General features: G+C 56.0%; 1 protein-coding gene across 6 annotated transcripts in view; it reads left to right on the forward strand.

Annotated features, from left to right (window-relative positions):
* Septin9 (septin 9) overlaps nt 1–18,896 on the forward strand; it is a 166,867-nt gene that overhangs the window by 108,754 nt on the left and 39,217 nt on the right. The window contains exon 1 of one of the 6 annotated variants that reach the window (XM_076543814.1): nt 459–842. The exons of the other annotated variants lie outside the window; for them this stretch is intronic. The gene's annotated coding sequence lies outside the window, so the exon portion shown is untranslated. Of the gene's footprint in view, nt 1–458; nt 843–18,896 lie in introns of those variants that run through there. 6 annotated transcript variants of the gene reach the window in all.

Here is an 18,896-nt window from a genome sequence, read left to right on the forward strand (position 1 = left end):
CCCTGAGGGTTTGTACCCATTCCCTGCTGTTGTCTGCTACTGTAAAGCATCTTAAATGACCAAGATCTAAATCCTCCCCTCCTGGGGGACATCAAGAGGCCATGGGACACCTGCTGCCCAGTTGTTGGCCACTGAGGTTAGAGATGGTCACTGCCCCATCAGTGAGTACCTGTGGCAGGCTTGATTGCTAGGACTAAACCGCCAGGCGGGTTTAGTCTTCTGTAGCCTGTACCCCAGTGTGTGCGGAGCATCCTTGTCATCGTCTCCCTCTGTCACCCTCCACCTTATTCAGAGACAGGGTGGTCTCAGTGAGTGTGGAGTGTGTTGATCTGCTAGACTGGCAGGCCAGCAACCCCAGGATGCCCCACCCCACCTCCACAGCCCCTCCCTCACAGTGCTTTTTACACGGGTGTTGTGCTAAACACGTCACTGACGGAGCTATGCCCCCAGCTGCGCTCTGCCGCGTCTTCCTGCCCACACCACAGGGACCCAGCTTGAGGGGTGACAGGATTCCATCTGCAGCAGGCTGACCCCTGCAGGCTTTCCTCTGCCTGGCCCTGGAGGAGGCACTGTGTATTTCCACTCTGGAAATGATGGCTGAGGCAGGTCCCTGCGCCTGGCTCTGCCCTGTCTTCGGGCTTCCTCGGCTTGGTCCCTGCTGATCTGCTGACTAATGCTTATCTGATGACTGGAGGGGGAGCCGGTCCTTGTCACAGCTGGCTCCGGTTACAGAGGGCTGAGATGCACCCAGAGCGAGGCCCCACATGATTCCACTGTATTACCGACCATCTCGATTTCAGGAAACCCGGCCCCCCAGAGCTCATCACAGCCCACCCCCCCAGGTAAACTCAGCATGGAGGGGTATTACTGTGGGAGGAAAACTTGGCTGTGGGGTGCAGTAGTCTTCCTGTGTGGGGCGAGGCTGGGGAGGAGATAGAGGAGGAGCCATGGCCTTGGTTGGGGAAAGTGGTCCTTTAATCCAGGCCCTCCCCCAGGCCTGTGCACTGGTGTGGCAGACACATGGTTAGTCATGGTGGGGAGTCCTTTTCCCAGAGACCCTGTAACCTTGGAGGGGCCCGGGCCCTCCCTCATTCTATAGCCCTGAAGAACCAGGGCCCACACTGTCTCCAGGGAGGGTCTGGCTGTAGGTCAGGGCCACCCTGGAATCCACAGTCCTGCTTGGGCTAAGGCTATTTACTTGGTCTGTCTTCAGGGAAGGAGGGGAAGAGACACGGCCCAGGCCAGTGCGTGGGAAGTTGAGCACCCGCCCTGAGGTCGTGGGGAGCAGGAAGTTTGCCTCCCCCTGACCAAGGCCTGCTCATTAAATGCACTCTTCTCCAGATAGTCTGCTTGACTGGCCTTGCTTGGTACATCACATTCTTACTAGAGACCTTGGGCAGCTCCCATCCTGTGCCTTTGAGTCTTGGGCACCCTGGCGTCTACTGGTGGATGATCATCTGAGTTGGGGCTCTGGGGGTTCTCAGCCCAGTGTACTGATGGGGAGTGTCCCCTAAGGCATATATAGACTTCTCTCAGAGTCCTGCTGATCTCTGTCTGCTTGACAGTCTGTCTGTCTGCCTTCCCTTTTCTCTTTTTCCTGTAACTCCATCTGGCCAGGGACTTTCCCATCCCTCAACCATTAGGAGCTGGGTGGCTTTCCTGGTCTATCTTCCCAGGACCCCAAGCCCTTATCTCAGGAGGGTGGAAAAAGTTGGTAATTGACCATCCTAACTCCGTGATCCTCCACCCCCACACGGCCCATTTTCCAGATGCAGCAGTCGAGGCCCAGAGAGCTCCTAGCACTTGCTGGTTGACGTGCTGGGGGGGCCTGGCTGCTGAGCTGCTCTAGGGGGATGGATGGGAGGCAGTGCCAGCCAGTGAGCGTGTAGAGCTCTTTACGCTTGCTGACCTGGGGTAGGATGATGCCCACGTGACGAGATGGGCTGTTGCCGTGGGAAGTGGAGCAGAAGCTGCAGGGCTGGGTGGGAATGGGGTCCTGGCTGCTTGGTGAGCAGAGTGACCCTGCACTGTCCTGCCTGTGACTCCGCTGGGTGGTTTTGCCACGCGTCCAGGATGGGAGTTCGGCGGATCCCAGCACACAGTGCCCTCGTGTTCAGGGTAGACTTTGGCTGGCTCTGGGCAGCTCACTCAGGGCTCATCCGTTGTCCTGGAAATGGGATAGGCCTCTTTCCGGTTGGAATGAGCTGAGTGTTGAGACCAGGGAGGAGGTGGATGGCAAGCTTCTAACAGATTGCTCACCTTGGCCTCCCTCCTTCTGTGAGGTCTCCTGAAACCTTGCCAGGGTGCAGATGGCTGTGTCTGACCTCTAGGGACTGACCACTTCCATTTCACAATCCAGCTGCTGAGGCTTAGGGTTCCATGAGCCCCCTGGGCTATCCTTTCCGTTTTTCTGGAACTGAGCTCCACACTGAGCATGCATTGCCTTGAATAGCACCCAGCTCTCCTGGGTCTCCTGGGACCCAGCCTGGGCCCTCTGTGGCCACCCTAGGAGCCTCAGGTGCAGAAGCAGGCAGAACCTTGTCATCTCCCTGTCCTGGAGCCAGACAGGGAAGCCAGGACAGTAGCCTGTGTCCTGCTTGGCTTCCTGGGAGGCCAGCCAGCTGATGGGACCCAGGGGACTGGGAGGGGAGCCCCTTGCCTTGTCTCTTCATTTCCAGGCTCTGGGCTTGAGCAGCCTCCGACGCTGTGGGTGGAGGAGTTGAGGTGGGGATGGCTGGGGTGAGAGAAAGAGGCCTGGAGAGTGTAGACCATGTCTGTCCTTACCACGAGGGCCTGCTGTCCCTCCGAGCCAGGACTGGCACTGATGGATGGGAAGGTGATGCCTGTGAGGCTGGATCCAGGAAAGGGGCACTGTCCTCTGACACCCATCGTTTTCCAGAGAACTTCAGCCACCTGCTCCCAGCCCACAACACAGGGAAGCCTCGTGCACTCCTGGTTTCCTCTGCGTGGTTTGGATTCTGTGTGGATGGACAGCCTCCTGGGAAAGCTCTTGCTTCCAGGAACACCTCTGCCTGCAGAGAAAGTGTCCCGCCCAGGCTCTGCTTCCCTGGCTCTGCTCACCTCCCTCTGGTCCAGCGCTAGGGACTCAGGTGGGAGATCTGAGCACCGAAGGTGATGCTCTGTCTCTACCAAGTCATTAGCAGGGACAGGCCTTGGTCCCTCTTCCTGCCATCTGACTGGAGACCACTCAGGCGGACCATACTGCGCCAGAACAGCAGCCTCTCTGCAAGGCTTGTGACCACATGGTGGCATTCGGCAGTAGCAAGCTGAGGACCTGAGTTCAATGCCCAGAGCCCGTGAGAAAAGCCAAGCATGGTGGCACTGGGGAGGGAGAGGCAGGCAGATCCTTGGAGCCTGGTGGCTCGTCAGCCCAGCCTACTTGATGAACGCCAGGCCAGTGAAAGACTCTAAAACAAAGTACCTGGTGATGCCCTGAGCGTGACCCTTTGGGTTGCTCTCTGGCCTTCATTCACGCACACCAAAGCGGTGTATCCCCTAAAGGGGACTCATGTAGGGGAGGCTGGGTCTTCATGGGCCTAAGGGTGGGCCCCGGCCATCTCCAGTCACCCATCTTAGCTCTCTCCCAGACTCTGCACCCTGAGACCCTGAGGCCCTCAATTAGTGATCTCCCCTGCCACTCACGGCTGCCCGTCCTCGCTGCCGACACTTCCAGGGAGTCTGCTGACACATTTGGACTCTGAGATTTGTTTTTTGAACAGCCATGAAAGGAGAGAATGAGTAAGAAAGCGTGGGGGAAGGCCAGAGGGAGGGGGAAATCGCCTGGAAAGTCCAAACATGTGTTTCAGAAGCAGGTGCCAGCATGTCATCATCAGGGGGGTGGCTGAGGGCCTGAGCCCAGCCCAGCCCCGCCCAGCCGAAGCTGGCCTTGCCTTTGTTCTGCCATGCTTAGCGTGTAGAGCTTTGTTTCCATTTTAGGGACAGCCTGGGCGTCTGTCCTCTTACTCTCGGCTGCATTAATATTTCATTAATTCTGTGTTCTTACATGTTCCGAGTGCTAGGTGGTTATTGAAGAGAGGGCACAGAGAGAGTGAGTCACTGGCCCCAGGCCACACAGCTCGGGGGGGTTGACTCCACGCCTCAGCTGGCAGGTGAAGAGGCTTGCGGTTTCCACGCTGGATGAGGTGGTAGCCTGTGCTTGACCTCCTTGGCCCAACAGGAAGGATCCGTGGACATTCGAGCAAGTGATAGCCACACTTCTGTGGCCCCTGGGCTAGTTGGCAGGAGGCAGAGATACAGGGAACAGTCGTGCCCACTTGGACCCGACGATTGGACCTTGCAGATAGAGGCACTTCAGTGACGCTGTGCTGTGAGGCGGGTTACTGGACTACAGGACCTGATGATCCTTTGTGTCTCTTGCTTTGTTCGGGACCCTCTTCTGTGTCCCCCGTCCCCACCCCTGTGTCCCCGAGGCTGACTTGGGCCTTGCCAGTCGGGACGGGGTCAGAGGCACTCCTCTGCCTGCTGTATTTTCTGCTGACTTTGTAGTGTTCGGTGTTGGAAGTCTCTTTATGACTCAGTTGATGTGTCTATAAAATGGGTTGACTGGCGTCGTCTTACCTCCTAAGCTTTGAGAAGAATCTGGTGAGAGGCGTTACTGGAAAGTTCTTTGCACCAACAAGTTTTCGGGCTGTCTGTGGCTCGGTTGGTAGATTGTTTGCCTAGCATGTGCCTATAAACTGCGGTGGTCCCCACACCGGGGAAGTGGAAGCCGGAAGTGGACGTCCAGGCTGATCCTTGACTATAGAGTGAATTTGAGGTCAGCCTGGGCTACATGAGACTCTTATATCTAAATAAATAAGCAAGACGAAGTGCTTCGCAGAGCGATGCTAAGCAGTGGTTTGCTGGGGCCAGAGCCAGGAAATCTGGGTCCTTCTGGAGCCTGGGTGCTGAGGGAGGGCTGAAGTTAGTGCAGGCTCAGTGCCCGGGGGGAAGTGGGGGGGGAAGTGGGGGGAACCCAGGAGTTCAGGTCCCTGCCTGTCAGGGTAGGCGCCTGCCTAGGTTCCCATTGGTGAGGAAGAGTTAGGTGCCCAGGACCTGTGTTGGACTGAGCGACACTGTGTAACCACCTGTGAGGCCCAGCCTGTCCATGCACAGTGGGACCCGGGCCAAGCGAGCTCTTCCCCAGCCCACCCCATCCACTCCCTCAGCAAGCTGTTCCTGGGGTTTGCCCTCCCCCCGAGCCCCACTGGCCCACACCACATGACCCAAGCATGGGAAGAAGGGTCCATCTGTGGGAGGTCATGCTGGCCCGGGACCGAGTCGACGGGACCGGCCTCCCAGGAAAGCCAGCTGCGTGGGAAGTAAGCCAGGGCCTCCGGAAGTCTGTGTGATACAGGCTAGACTCCTGGTCTGTCGCCGTGATCCATTCTCTCCGTGGTTCATGCCCAGGCACTGACCAGCTGGAGACCTGTCTGTGTGAGGCCTCTGCTCAGGCCCAGCCTTCCCCATCTACACTGATGTCTCCTGCACCTCCCAGGCCTTCCTAGCGCAGGCTGAGTAGGATCCCAGTGGCAGGAAGCAGCCTCTGGCCCCTCCTGCGGGTGAATGTCCTCACCCCAGGCTGCCCTCTGCAGTCTGTCCGTCACAGTGGCCACCACAGCCCCACCACACCACAGCCCCTGGAGAGCTAACCAGGCGATTTGTGTGAAGGGCGCCCCCTGGCAGTGTGTAGCAGTCTCACATCATTTAGCCAAGGCCATTCCTCTGTCCATTGTGACTGGGGTGCCTCCAGGGATACAGAGGCTGGTCTTCACAGCTGGTGTTTGCAATGCCTGCACCTTGCTGGAGAGAGGTGGGGCCTTTCCTTGGCTGCCTCGCTCTGGTCCCGGCCTCACGCCATGGCCTCAGAGGGACCTTCTTCTCCAGCCAGCACAGCCGAAGTCCCTGCCTGTGGAAGCTGACTGCAGGCAGTGATGAGTGCCTGCCAGCTAGTCATTCGGATTTTATTTTTGCATTTTATTTAGTGCATGTGCCACGGCACACATGTGGAAGTCAAAGGGTAGCTAATAGGAATCAGTCCCTCCTACCATGTGGATTCCAGGGATCCAACTCCCATAGTCAGGCTTGGCCTCAAGCAACTTCGCCCTCTGAGACCTCTCTCTGGCCCTGGTCATGGCCCCCTCTATGGGGACAGGGGACACCGGCTTGTCATTCATGCTCTGTGAGTGCCCACTGACTGACTGTGAGCGGAGTGTGGGGGAGAGCTGTTGTGGGAACCTGAAGAAGCAGTCACGGGGGGGGGGGGACCACGTCCTGCAGCAGCGGCCGGTTTGTGCGCCTGTGATGGGTGAGGTAGCAGCTAAGGTAAGGGCCTTGCAGGCCGCTGAGCAGCTAAGATGGTGGTGGATGCATTGCGGGGTCGGCTAGCGTGGGAGTAAAGAGAGGCTGTGCTGACGTGGCTGTGGGTGCGCGAACCTTGGCACAGGCCTCCAGTGGGAATCACACCGTGCGTGAGGGGTGGTGTGAGCGTGCCCCCTCTCCCTGAAGCAGCCCCTAAATCATGAGCGAGGATGGTGGGGTCCATGGGAACGGCTTCGGGTGACTATCTGGTGCCAATGGATAGAGGTGGGGAGAGGAGAGAGGGGCAGTGTGGGCCCCACTGCTGCCAATCTGAGGTTGAGTCGGGAGGGCATAGAGGGAGGGAGAGGTTCTTCTGGAACCACAGAAGAGGCAAATAAATGTTGGTCGTGCGTGCCTACAATCCCTGTGCTTGGGGAGCTGAGGTAAGAGAATTGTGAATTTGAGGTTAGCTTGGACTACATAGAGACACACTACCTAAAAAAACAAACCCAAAACAAGCACTGCCACCCTCTCCCACACCCCACCATTCAGCAGGTCTTGTAGCAGGTTTGCTCTGGGTTATGGGATGTGCCTGCCTCACCCTCCTAGTGTGCCTGACAGGCGTGGTGAATCAAGTGTGTTTTTGCCACAGGGTTGGCTCCCGTTCCAGGGCTTGGGGCCCCATCACTATTAAGGATTCCCAGGCCAGGTGTGCAGGCGTGTGCTGTGGATGGGTACTGTTTGCCCAGGGCAAGGGGAAGATGGTGGATAGGTACCTAAGCCTCTCCGTTTGGAGTTCCCGTACTATACCTGCCCAGACAACGCCAGCTCTGCTGTCACACTCTGTCCTGGTTCCACTGAAGAGTCTGTTGGCGCCACCTAGCACCCAGGGGCTGGTCACCTGGACCTGCCCAGGTCAGTATTTGGACCTGGACTTACCTCTTGCTTATGTACTGAGCACTCTGGTCTGTAGACTCTACACCCCTTATCCAGGCCAAGCACGCCATTTGTCATCGTGGCTGCCACAGAAATAGCCTTTCATCCCTGCTTGCTAGTCATTGAGTCCAGCCATCTCCACTGTCTCCTCTAACACTCTCTGAAATTTAGGAGGCCCAGAGAGGCTGAGTTGCTGGTAAGTGGTCACACAGCAGATACCTGGCAGTCATAGGATCCAAGCCAGACCTGTGACTTCCCAGACGTCTTGGGGAAAAGACATATGCAAGGAAGCCAGGCAAAGGACAGTTGTGATGACCTTGTTTCAGGTGCAGTGACTTGGTGCAGCCTGGACTGTCACAGAGTCCCAGCCACTTGTGTGTATGCAGTCCTGTAGATGTAATTTTAAACAGTCTTATTAAGTAAGAAACACAGAGCCAAATAAAGAGTTAAAAGCCCAAGAGGTCAGAGCACTAGCGAATAGCCTTTAGCTTACCAGCCACTGCCGTCCTTCCCCTGAGAAAGAGACCTACTTCCTGTGTGTCTATATTTTTCATTGACTTTCTGTTCTGCCTTCTCATTGGTTCTAAACCCAACCACATGACTTCTTCGTCACTGTCTGTCTATACAGACCTCCAGGTCTCTATGGTTGGTACTTGGATTAAAGGCATGTGTCACCAAGCTGGCTATGTCCTTGAACACACAGAGATCTGCCTGCCATGTGATCGGAATTAAGGGCGTGTACTCCCACTGCCACACTTCTGCTAAATGGCTTGCTATTAGCTCTGACCCCCAGGCAACTTTATTTATTAACATACAAATAAAATTACATTTCAGCACAGTCCCATTGTGGAGATGATGCTGTGGTTGAGAGTAGACTGTGATCTGTGTGTCCCTCTGTGCCCGCCTGCAAACTGGTGGTGCTCCCTGGAACCCTTTGGTCTCCTAGTACAGAAAGGGACTGAGAGCCCTAGCTGTGGCTGGCTGGACACCATGCTCAGGGGGCAGTGGTGCAGGCAGGCCTGTGACTGTTCCTTTCCCTGTGTGGGCAGTGGCCTTGGGCTGCTGTGGTAGTGGGGTTAATGCCCTGCATACTGGTTTCTAGAAAGCATATGTTCCTACCCATTCCTTACCTGTGAATCAGGTGTACAGTCCCTGCCAGCCTTCGTCTTAGCTGGAGGAAGAGATGGTTGACCTTAGAGACGGGGGCTGCCCGAGTGAGGGGCAAGCCACCCTCCACCAGCATGGGCACTCCATCCCACCCTCCTCTTCTGGATCACCAGTCGCTGAAGCTAGCAGGGGTCTAAAGAGTCCCTGGAGGGCTCGATCCAGAGGACTCCACAGATCTGGCCTAGGACAGCCTGCCCTTCTATACCCTGGGGCTCCCTCCATGCCTGCATTCTTCCTGGGACTGTCACGCCTGCCTGGGTGGGGGAACCCCAGCGGGCTGTGGATGAAGCAGAGCATGTTGACACAAACCCTGGCTGAACCCCAGTGTTCTCTGCAGCCAGCGGTGGCTGTGCTGGAATTGGGAAAGGGACCGCGGTGGCGCCTGCCCTACATCCAGTTCTTGGCTTTGGGGTAGTTCTGAGGAGTGATTCCCGCCTCACTGAGCTGCTGGAAGGCTTTAACCAGCTCTGCCTTGCCAATAGCGCTCCTTGCCATCTGTTCTTCGCCAGGCAAGGCAGGGGACAGACGCCAGGGCTGCTGGGAGTGCTGTCTTCTCGCTGGAGAGGCCCTGCTTTTCATGATGATTTTGTTTCGAGACAGCACTCTGTAGACAAGGCTGGCTTCAGACTCAAGGCAATTCTCCTGTCTCTGCTGTGGGGTTGGAGCCATGCATCATCACAGTCAGTATTTTTAATTCATTCATTTTTAAATTTGGGATGGGCTTTCATGTAGCCCAGGCTGGCCTTGAATTTCTGATATTCCTGCTTCCTCTACTAAGTGCTGGGATTAACGGATGTGCACTGCCACGCCTGGTTGATGATTCATGTGTGTGTATATTTTCACATTTATTTATTTGTGTGTGGGTGCACATGTGGACATCAGAGGACAAATTTGGGGAGTCGGTATTCGGGTCCTAGGGTCACCAGCCCTTATTTTCTCTACTTTTTGAGATAGGGTCTCAATGTGGTTTTAGCTGGATTAGAACCTGTTACATACACCAGACTGGCTTTGAGCTTACGGTGATCCTCCTGCCTCTGTCTCCCAAGTGCTAGGATTACAGGCCTGTGCCACCATACCTGGCTTGGATTTTTAAATTTTATTTTAAATTCAGTTTAATTTGTGTTTGCTTGCTGTGGTTTTTGGTTTTGTTTTGTTTTTTGTTTTTTGAAATAATCTCTCCTAACCCAGGCTGGTCTTGAACTCATCACGTAGCTGAGGTTGTTACTGTGAGCTCCTCAATCTCCCGCCTCCACCTCCAGATGCTGGGGTTCCATGCAGATGCATCACACCTAAGTGAACTCCCAGGCTTCTCTCCGGCATTCACAGTGTCCCCTGGAGACGTTCCTTCTGTCCTTTCTGCTCAACTTGGAAACAAGTAGGCGTTTTCAGCAGAGGCCGAGGGTTCTGGGCCAGGCTGGTGTCTGGTATCATGTGTTGGCCTGAGCATGACCTTTGTTGGGGGTGTCCTACCATGCTGCCCAGCTCTACCATAGGCCAGGTTCTTCCTGGAAACTAGACCCTAACCAAGGTAGATATCCCTCTGCAAAACAGGCTCATAGCAACACCTGTTCCTGAGAGCATGAGGAGAAACAGATGAGTTCAGATGACATGGACTCAGAATAGGCTGCCAGAGTGTCGGGTTATCATCTTGGCCACCAACAAAAGCAGCAAATACTCCATCTTGCCCTCCTCCTCATCAGGCATCTATCCTTCCATCCCTCTACTTGCCCGCCCATCCATCCATCCATCCATCCATCCATCCATCCATCCATCCATCCACCCACCCACCCATCCATCTACCCATCCATCCACCCACCCACCCATCCATCCATCCATCCATCCATCCATCCATCCATCCATCCATCCATCCATCCATCCATCCATCTATCCATCCATCCATTCATCCATTAGTCCATCCGTCCACCCATCTATCCATCCACCCATCTATCCATCCAACCATCTGTCCATCCATCCATCCATCCATCCATCCATCCATCCATCCAACCATCCATCCATCCATCCAACCATCCTCCATCCACCCATCAGTCCATCTGCACACCCATATGTCCACCCATCCATCCATCCATCCATCCATCCATCCATCCATCCATCTATCCATCCATCCATTCATCCATTAGTCCATCCGTCCACCCATCTATCCATCCACCCATCTATCCATCCAACCATCTGTCCATCCATCCATCCATCCATCCATCCATCCATCCATCCATCCATCCAACCATCCATCCATCCATCCAACCATCCTCCATCCACCCATCAGTCCATCTGCACACCCATATGTCCACCCATCCATCCATCCATCCATCCATCCATCCATCCATCCATCCATCCATCCATCCATCATCTATCCATCCATCCGTCAATCCACCCAGCAAAGGCTCCAGCGTTTGAGCGAGGCTCCCAGCTGAGATGTGGGAGTGGTGAGCCACAGAGACAGAACAAAGCCCTGCTCCCTGGCTTCCTGTTTCCGAATGTGAAGTTCTTGGAGACTTAGCCTTGCTGTGTCACCTCTGTCCTTGGGTGGGTGGACAGAGGAAGGCTCTCTTGCTGTGTGTCAACATTTAGTTGTTTAACCCTTCTGTGTCCCAGTTCCTGATTTCACAGATGGGAGCGGTAGAAGCAATGCGTGGGGCACCAGAAACAGTGGCAGTTAGTTTCCCTTCTCGGTGTATTCTTGGATCTGGGGATGCAGACAACTGATGAGGGACCAAATGCTGTCCCTGGAAGCCATCGAGAGGGAATGGACGTAGCCACGGGATGGAGCTGCTGACTTGGAACTTGCTGTTGCCGTCACAGTCTCCATTCTCACAGGGGGCCCTGACTCTGGGAGGGGACTGTCCACCGAGGGCACTGCTGACTCACGTCAGAAGGGCCCCTCCCTCCCCAGAGCTCCCCCCCCAGCTGAGCCAGCTGGATGTGTTAGGTTCCCAGCAGCAGAAAACTGGGCTCCAGATGGCTTCAACTAAAAGAGAGTTTGTTGAAGCTCAAAATGATCTGTCCCTGAACCCAGGCAGCCCAAGGATGTGAGGACCCTTCCTGTGTCCTTGGCCACTGGGCCCATCCTTTCTCTAGAGTTCTTCGATAGCCAGAAAACCCTCTGGGAAGCCCCTTAGGGCCCGCAGCTGCTGCCCGTTATCGGACACCAAGACTGAAGCGCAGGCAAGGGGTTCCCTAGCACTGAGGGGCTGGACGAGAGAGGCAGGGCAGTGTCTGCTCAGATGGCCGCCCTGTAATGGGGCGCAGGGCAAGGCCCCCTTTGCTCTGGCCAGATCTGTGCCAACTGCTTGTTTAGCCGCCCGGAGGCACAGCCACCAGCTGCTTCCTAGTCACCCTCGAGCCTGGCACGGCCTCCTCGGAAGCAGCAGCTGTGCCCTGGCTTTCTAGGGCCCGAGAGGGCTTGGGCTGAGACTCAAGTGTGACCAGCTGCCCACGATGGCTGAGAGGCTGACACCATGGGGATGAGTGTGCAAAGGAAGAGAAGCACTGGCGTGGTGGTGGCTGGTCCCCGGCGTCCCCGGGGATCCCGGTCTTTTCCTCCTCACGGGGTCCTCGGCCCAGGTGCTGGCCTTTCACGTTGCCCGTGTGGTTTGCTCTGCCACACTCTCCCCCTGCATCTATCTCTTCTTCCCATATGGTAGTAATTCAGCCCTTCCTTCGGCCAAGGAGGCCCCTTACCAAGAGGAAATGCCCCGTGGGACTTCCAGCACCATCTCGGCCTCCTTTGCTTTGTGTGTTGGCAAGGCCAGGCCACAGCTGTGACCTGTGTACCCTCATTGTCCTCAGCTCCCAGGTTTGGCTTTGGTGGGCTGGTGCACCATGGGATGACTCCAGGAGGCCTGAACTGTGTGTGACAAGGTCCTTCCCTCCACATTGGCCTGCTGTCTGCAAACATTGCTTTGTCATGAGCATGTTGCCTAGAGCAAGATTGGTGGCGTGTGTGCGTGTGCGTGTGCGTGTGCGTGTGCGTGTGCGTGTGCGTGTGCGTGTGCGTGTGTGTGTGTGTGTGTGTGTGTGTGTGTGTGTGTGTGTTTGGGGGTTGGGAGTGCTCAGCCTCTGACCTCAGCATTGGCCAGCAGTGTGGCTTGGGACATGTGCCGTAGCGTCTCTGTGTTTCACCTCTCAGGACTCTGAGCAGAGCGGGGTGGCTGGCGGGGGCCAGGGGGGCTGCAGAGGCTGACAGGGGGTCTCCAGGGCTTCGTGGCCTTGCTAACCCTTGTCTGGGTGTGTGGAATGCAGCCCGCCAACTCCTAATGGGCCACGTGCGTTCCTCGCACAAAGCATGTGGCCCCTGGAGGTGGATGTAAGGACAGCCCTGTACACTACAGGCCCAGGACCCAGGCTGCCTGGGCTCGGTGGCTAGAACTGGAGCCGGGGAGAGGTGTGGGTTTGAGGAGGTCAGCGAGTGACCAGGAAACATCCTCATCCGGACACTGGTGCAGCCCCAGGGGTCCCTGTGGTCTCTGACTCAGAGAGAGGTCACCTCCCGGAACTGAGACTGGATTCCAGCTGGGGCTGCTGCTGCAGAAGACAAGGCTCAAAGGAAGCAGGGCCTTATGCTTGGCTGCAGACAGTTGCCCCTCCAAGCACTCGCCAAGCCAACTCTGCTGAGCTCCTGACATGAGACAAGGTCTGTCATTTTCAAGTGCCTGGGGGTAACTAGAACTTTCTGTGGCCCCCAAGTGTCCTAGGGCCCCATACCTCAAGTGAGTACTTCATTGAGTCCATCAGCCTGGCCATGTTGGTCCTTGCCATTATTAGCATTTCACGGAGAAAGAACTGAAGGCACAGAGAGGTTAAGTAACTCCTCTAAGAACACACAGCCGTTGGTTAAGGCAAACGAATAGTTTGAAATTGGATCTCTCTCCTACCCATTGTCACCTGCGTCTCGGTGGACAGCCTTTGTTGTAGGATGTGTTATCAGTTTCCCAGTTGTCTCTGCTCTGGTGGCGTGCACCTTTGCTGGGATCAGGAAGCCTTGAGGATGTGCCTTGCAGGAAAGGGTTAACACAGCCCTCCTCCCCAGCTTTCCCAGGGCCTTATCTGCAGATGAAGGGTGGGTGGGATGTGGGACTCTGCAGGCTCCTCTCCACCTCAGCTCCAGAACCTTCTGTGGGCCAGCTGTTGAGAGCACAGAGGGCGGGAAGGAGGGAGCCGGTCAATGTGGGATTCATTACTGGGGTTGGGCAGAGGAGAAGTCTCCTGAGGTAGGATGGGGGTGGGGCCTCCTGGAGAAGAGGTGGATGCCACCAGTGAATGGGGGAAGGGAGGGTCCCCCACTTCCCCTCTTTCCTTTTCCTGTGCTGGCTGTAGCTGTCTCCCCCGCTGGAGTCGCTCCCTGCAGGGGTATGGCCTGGCCCCTTTGGCCCCTGACACCTACAGCCTGTCGGGCTACAGTGGCCCCGTGGGTGGCGGCTGGGCAGAGGGGGCAGAGGGGGCAGAGTGGGCGGGCATCAGTTCCTCTGTCTGGGGAGTAACTGAAAGCTGCTGGGCTGCCTGCAGCATTGGGCTAACCCCAGAAGAAGGGCGGTGTGGGGCAGGGCTGAAGCAAGTTCCCGCTGCATGGCGTGACTGCACCTGTAATCCAGCCCTTGGGAGTCCTGGCCTACAGAGCTGGGTTCCAGACTAGCCAGGGCACTGGTGGTGGTGGTGGTGGTGGGGAGAACGAGAGGGGGGGATTGAGAGGGGAGGGATTGAGAGAGAGAGAGCACGCTTCCAAATGACCATACATTGGAGGAAGAAGAGTGGGTAGGGGTTCTAGAAGCCTTGTTTGTGCTGAGGAGGGAATTATAGTGTAGAGGGCTAAGGCACCCTGCATGAGACTCGGGCACACACAGGTTGTATAAAAACAACCTGTAGGAAAATAGGCCCAGAGTGACAAAGTGACTTTTCTGAGGTCACACAGCCCATCTTTGATGCCTCCCTCAGGCAAATGGCGGATGCTGTAGTTCAGAGCTCCTTGGCCACATCTCAGCCCCTGCAAGGCCTGATGCAGAAGTGGTCGGAAGGCTAGAGGCAGGGAGAAGTCAGGCAGCCCTGGCCAGGAGCAGAGCATTGTGCTGCCCCACCCAGACCTCTGGGGAGTCAGTGAGCGGGGCTGGGAGAGGTTGTCCCCCACTCCCATGAAGGAAGGCGACATCGCTCTCCGGGGGGCCTCTCAGGTCGGACCTGAGGCCTCCCTGCCTGTGATGGATGAGGGGCGGGGCTTCCCAGTGGCTCCAGTGAGGGTCCTCCAGGAGGGTCCTGACAGGGGTCACCACACCAGCAGAGCCCCCGAGAGTCCAGTGGAGCCTGAGGTACTCACATATCCAGATCTCTCTCTCTCTCTCTCTCCCCCCCCCTCTCGATTTATTTATTTTTATTTCATGTGTATTAAGCACTGCATGTTTGCCTAAGGCCCACAGGGGTCAAAGAAGGGCATCAGATGCCCTGGAACTGGGGGATCTGAGTAGATCACAGCAGGTGTGAGCCTCCATGTGGATGCTGCAGCCAGTGCTCCTAACTACTGAGCCATCTCTCCAGCCCAGGGGACTCCTTAAAAATTATTCATTTGCTGGGCGGCAGCAGCAGTGCACACCTTTAATCCCAGCACTCGGGAGGCAGAGCCACGAGGATCTCTGTGAGTTCGAGGCCAGGCTGGTCTACAGAGTGAGTTCCAGGACAGGTACCAAAACTACACAGAGAAGCCCTGTCTTGAAAAACAAACAAACAAACAAACAAACATTCATTTTTTAAAATTATTATTACTATTATTGTGTATGTGTGTGCCCACACGTGCACATGCCATGGCATAGACATGAAAGGCGGAGGACAATTTTGTAGGGCCAGCTCTCTGTCCATCTCTATGTAGGTTCCGGGACTTGAACTCAGGTCACCAGGCTGATGCAGCAAGCACTTTACTGTCTCACTGCCCTGGGCCTCACTGTCCTCCAGGAACATCCTCCCACATACCTGTGGACCTGCACCTCCTGCCCACGGAGCAGCCAGGCCCCTGAGGAGGCATCTTCCAGGGCCATGGCCCAGGTCGGAGGTCACATTGGGAGCGACCAGCGTGTGCTGGATGCTGACTAATGGCGGTTCTTTTTTTGTGTGGGGGGGAGGGGGCAGGAAGACTGGGTCTCACTATGTAGTTCTGGCTGTCCTGGAACTCACTGTGTAGAGATCCGCCCGCCTCTGCCTCCTGAGGGCTAGGATTAAAGATGTGTGTCACCACGCTGGCTTACTCTAGCACAGAAAAGAATTTCGCAAATTAGAGTTGGTGTTTATTAAGACTTTATCTCGGGTTTGAGCACAGGTCTGTAGTCGGGGGGTGGGCTGCTCAGGATGGCCTGCTCGGGTGTCTTTCTGATAGCTTTGGATATGGGTTTGTGGGGGGGAGCTGAGGTGAGATCACAGTGTGGCTTCACGGGTGCTTCAGATGGGGTTAACTGACAAACGGTCACCAGGCCACTGCAGGCACTCCTGCGTTAAGATGCTTTATATTGTAGGTGGACTCCACAGCCTTGTTTGTGAGAGTCCCGGAAATTTGGGGGTTCACTTCTGGGAACGGAGCCGGGCCATACTCAAAGGGCGTATACGCTCAGGCCCGAAGCATGCCTCATTGCTATTTTAGCATTCTTGTTCGAAAATATCTCTCTATAAAAAGAATGCGGTCTCCCTGTTAAACCCGTCATTGTGATGTTGTTAATTGTGCAGAAATTTTGAACCGGAGACTGCAGACTCCAGAGGGAGGAGGGCTCCCTCCCTCCCTCCCCTCCCTCCCCTCCCTCCCCTCCCTCCCCTCCCACTGTCTCCTGGCTTTCTGGCCTGGCTTTCTATCCTGCCTGCATCTCATCCAGCATGTCTTGGCTGAGAAGCCCACAGCAGCTGCTCACTGTATGGTGTGCAGGGCTGTAACTGCCCACGGGTAGGGTGCTCAGGTGCTCATGGGATATGCCCTGCACGTGGGTGCCTCGCCAGGGGACCGAGAGGAGCGATGGTGAGGTTTGAGAGGCACTTTGAGACAAAGGGACAGATGGATGGTCACAGATCTGTACCGAGCCCTGCTCCAGATGTCATGCACACACCCCACGCAGCAGCTGTGAGGGTGTTACAGACCACTCCTCATCTTAGAGGTAGCAGGGATTTGAGTCCAAGCGGACAGACTCAGGTCTGTGGTCCCACCCTTACAGGTCTACTGGGATCAGAGTTGCCGTGGCCACACTGCCAAGCCTGGGGTGTGAGACTAAAGCGTGCTCCCTGGGGGTTACTGATGGAGATGCTGTTACACAGCCTGAAGAGTACCCTGGGAGATGCACAGGGCCTAATGCCACTCAAGGGTCCTTCGGAGTGGGAGGTGTGTCCCAGAGTGCAGTGTGAGAAAGGCCAGGCCGGAGGAAAAGGGAGAACCCAGAACCAGGAAGTTCAGGTAGAAAATGCCAGAAAACAGATTCAACCCCGGATTCTCCGGTGAGGAGTGGCCTGTGGACACCTTGACCTAATTTACCTTCTGGCCCCTGGCTCAGGGAGATGACACCGCTGTCTCTCTCACCACTGAGTCACCAAGCGCACGGACCATTTGCCACAGTGGTAATCAGAAACACAGCCAGGGAGGTGATTCTATTCTGGACCGCCTGGAGGAGTTCTCTGGTATGGCTGCAGCTCTGGAAGATTCTAGATGCTTCTAGATTCTGCCAGCTCAGGCTGGAAGCAAGTTCTCCCTCCCACCTCTAGTGGGAAAGAAACTGGGAACAAAACTGTTAGTTCCCCTTTCCACAGATGGAGGTGAGGGTGGGCTGGCCACCCGGTTCCTTTTGTCTTCTGTGTGCTTTTCAGACTCAGGATTATATACCCAGGGTCATGCAAAGGGCAGAGCCCCGACTGATCTCCAGTTCCTCACTCATCTTCAGTGTTCTCCCGGCAGTGTGAAGGCCCCAGGACGGCAGTGTGAGCAGACCTGAGACCCGATCGCCCCTCCTCCCCGCACGCACCAAGCGTGCTGTGGAATACTGCTGGCTCCCCTGGCTGGAGATGCTGGGCCTGAAGCAGGAGGTGCTCTTGGCCGGGTCTTCCCCTCCCTGGGAGCTTGCAGAGCCAGGTTCTTGCCTGTGGCTATAAGTTAGTCTTTGAGCTGAATGGGTGTGGATGGAGCAGCTACCTGCTGCCCAGCCTCTGTGACCATCTTGTCCTGGACTGGACATGCCAAGGGGCACTCTGACGCTTGCCATTGCCCATGTCTCCAGCTTCCTACTTACCCCTATTCTTCCTCCCAGATACCCTGGAGTGACTTCCCTATGGCTTTCAAAGGCCTTTGTCAAGTCCATTGAGTGTGAGGTCTACTTCCCAGGGAGGTCTGGATTACCGGACTCTTGCTGTTCTTAAAATTACCACAGGCCCTGGCCAGAAGCTGCAAGCCACCATCCGCTGCCACTTCATCTTGTCTCTTTCCGCTGTGCATGGTGTGTGTGTGTGTGTGTGTGCGTGTGTGTGTGTGTGTGTGTGTGCATGCGTGCGCGCTTGTGTGTTCATGTGGCGGCCAGAGGAGGATGCTCTGTCACTCTCTCACTGAGCCTGGAGCTGGGCTGGCAGCCAGGGGCCTCCCACAGCACTGGGGCCCATGTGACCTTTCATGTCGGTGCTGGGGATTCAAACTCAGGTCCTCATGTTCTTGCAACAAGTGCTCTTTCCTGCTGAGCCATCTTCTCAGCCTCTCATCTTGACTTTGTGTTGGGGCTTGTGTCTGTGAGGCACCCAGAGCCCTGGCCTTTGGACGTGGGGATAAAATCCTCACAGTGCTGACAGTGTTAACATGAATCTCGGGAAAAACATGCCCTGAAGACCTTTTGCACGCGACATCGCTGTCTCAAGCACGGACATGCCAAGCAGGCAGGCAGCAGTAGTTTCTGCCTACTCCGTTCTTGTAGCCGGTGGCCGCGCCTGTCTTCCCGGCTGCCGGTGACCACGCCCCCACCCTCCTCCAGCCCAGGAGGCTCCTGCTCCGGAGGCTGCTGCTCAGTTTGCACAGGGCCATCTTTCCTCTCTCCCTGGTGCCCCTCTTCCTCGTTCGTAAGCGAGAATCCCCATCTTAGAGATGAGCATGCTTGCCCAGCTAGAATTCTCACACACCTTGGTAGCTCACAAACAGGATCCGTATCCCCAGGCCAGTGAGCATCTTGCACAGAGGTTACCCAAGGGGGAGGTGTGGCATGTCCCAGCTCTGAATGACACTGTCCCCTCGGGTCTCAGCACACTCAGCCAATCTTAGCACAACTCTCAGAAGTGTGCATGCCCACATTTGGTCCTAAGCCTGCAGTTCTCAATCCCAGCTGCACATTAGAGACTTCCTGGACGACAGGTAATACTTCTGGGGTTCCCCCCACCATAGGTGGAGGCCCCACTCCCTTAATTACATGGACAGTGCTATGCTGTTCAGATTGAGAACGGGGCTTTGCTGAGCCTATTTTTAGAAGCCAAAT

The sequence above is a fragment of the Peromyscus maniculatus genome, chromosome 8 (assembly GCF_049852395.1).
Source record: "Peromyscus maniculatus bairdii isolate BWxNUB_F1_BW_parent chromosome 8, HU_Pman_BW_mat_3.1, whole genome shotgun sequence".
Lineage (NCBI taxonomy): Eukaryota > Metazoa > Chordata > Mammalia > Rodentia > Cricetidae > Peromyscus > Peromyscus maniculatus.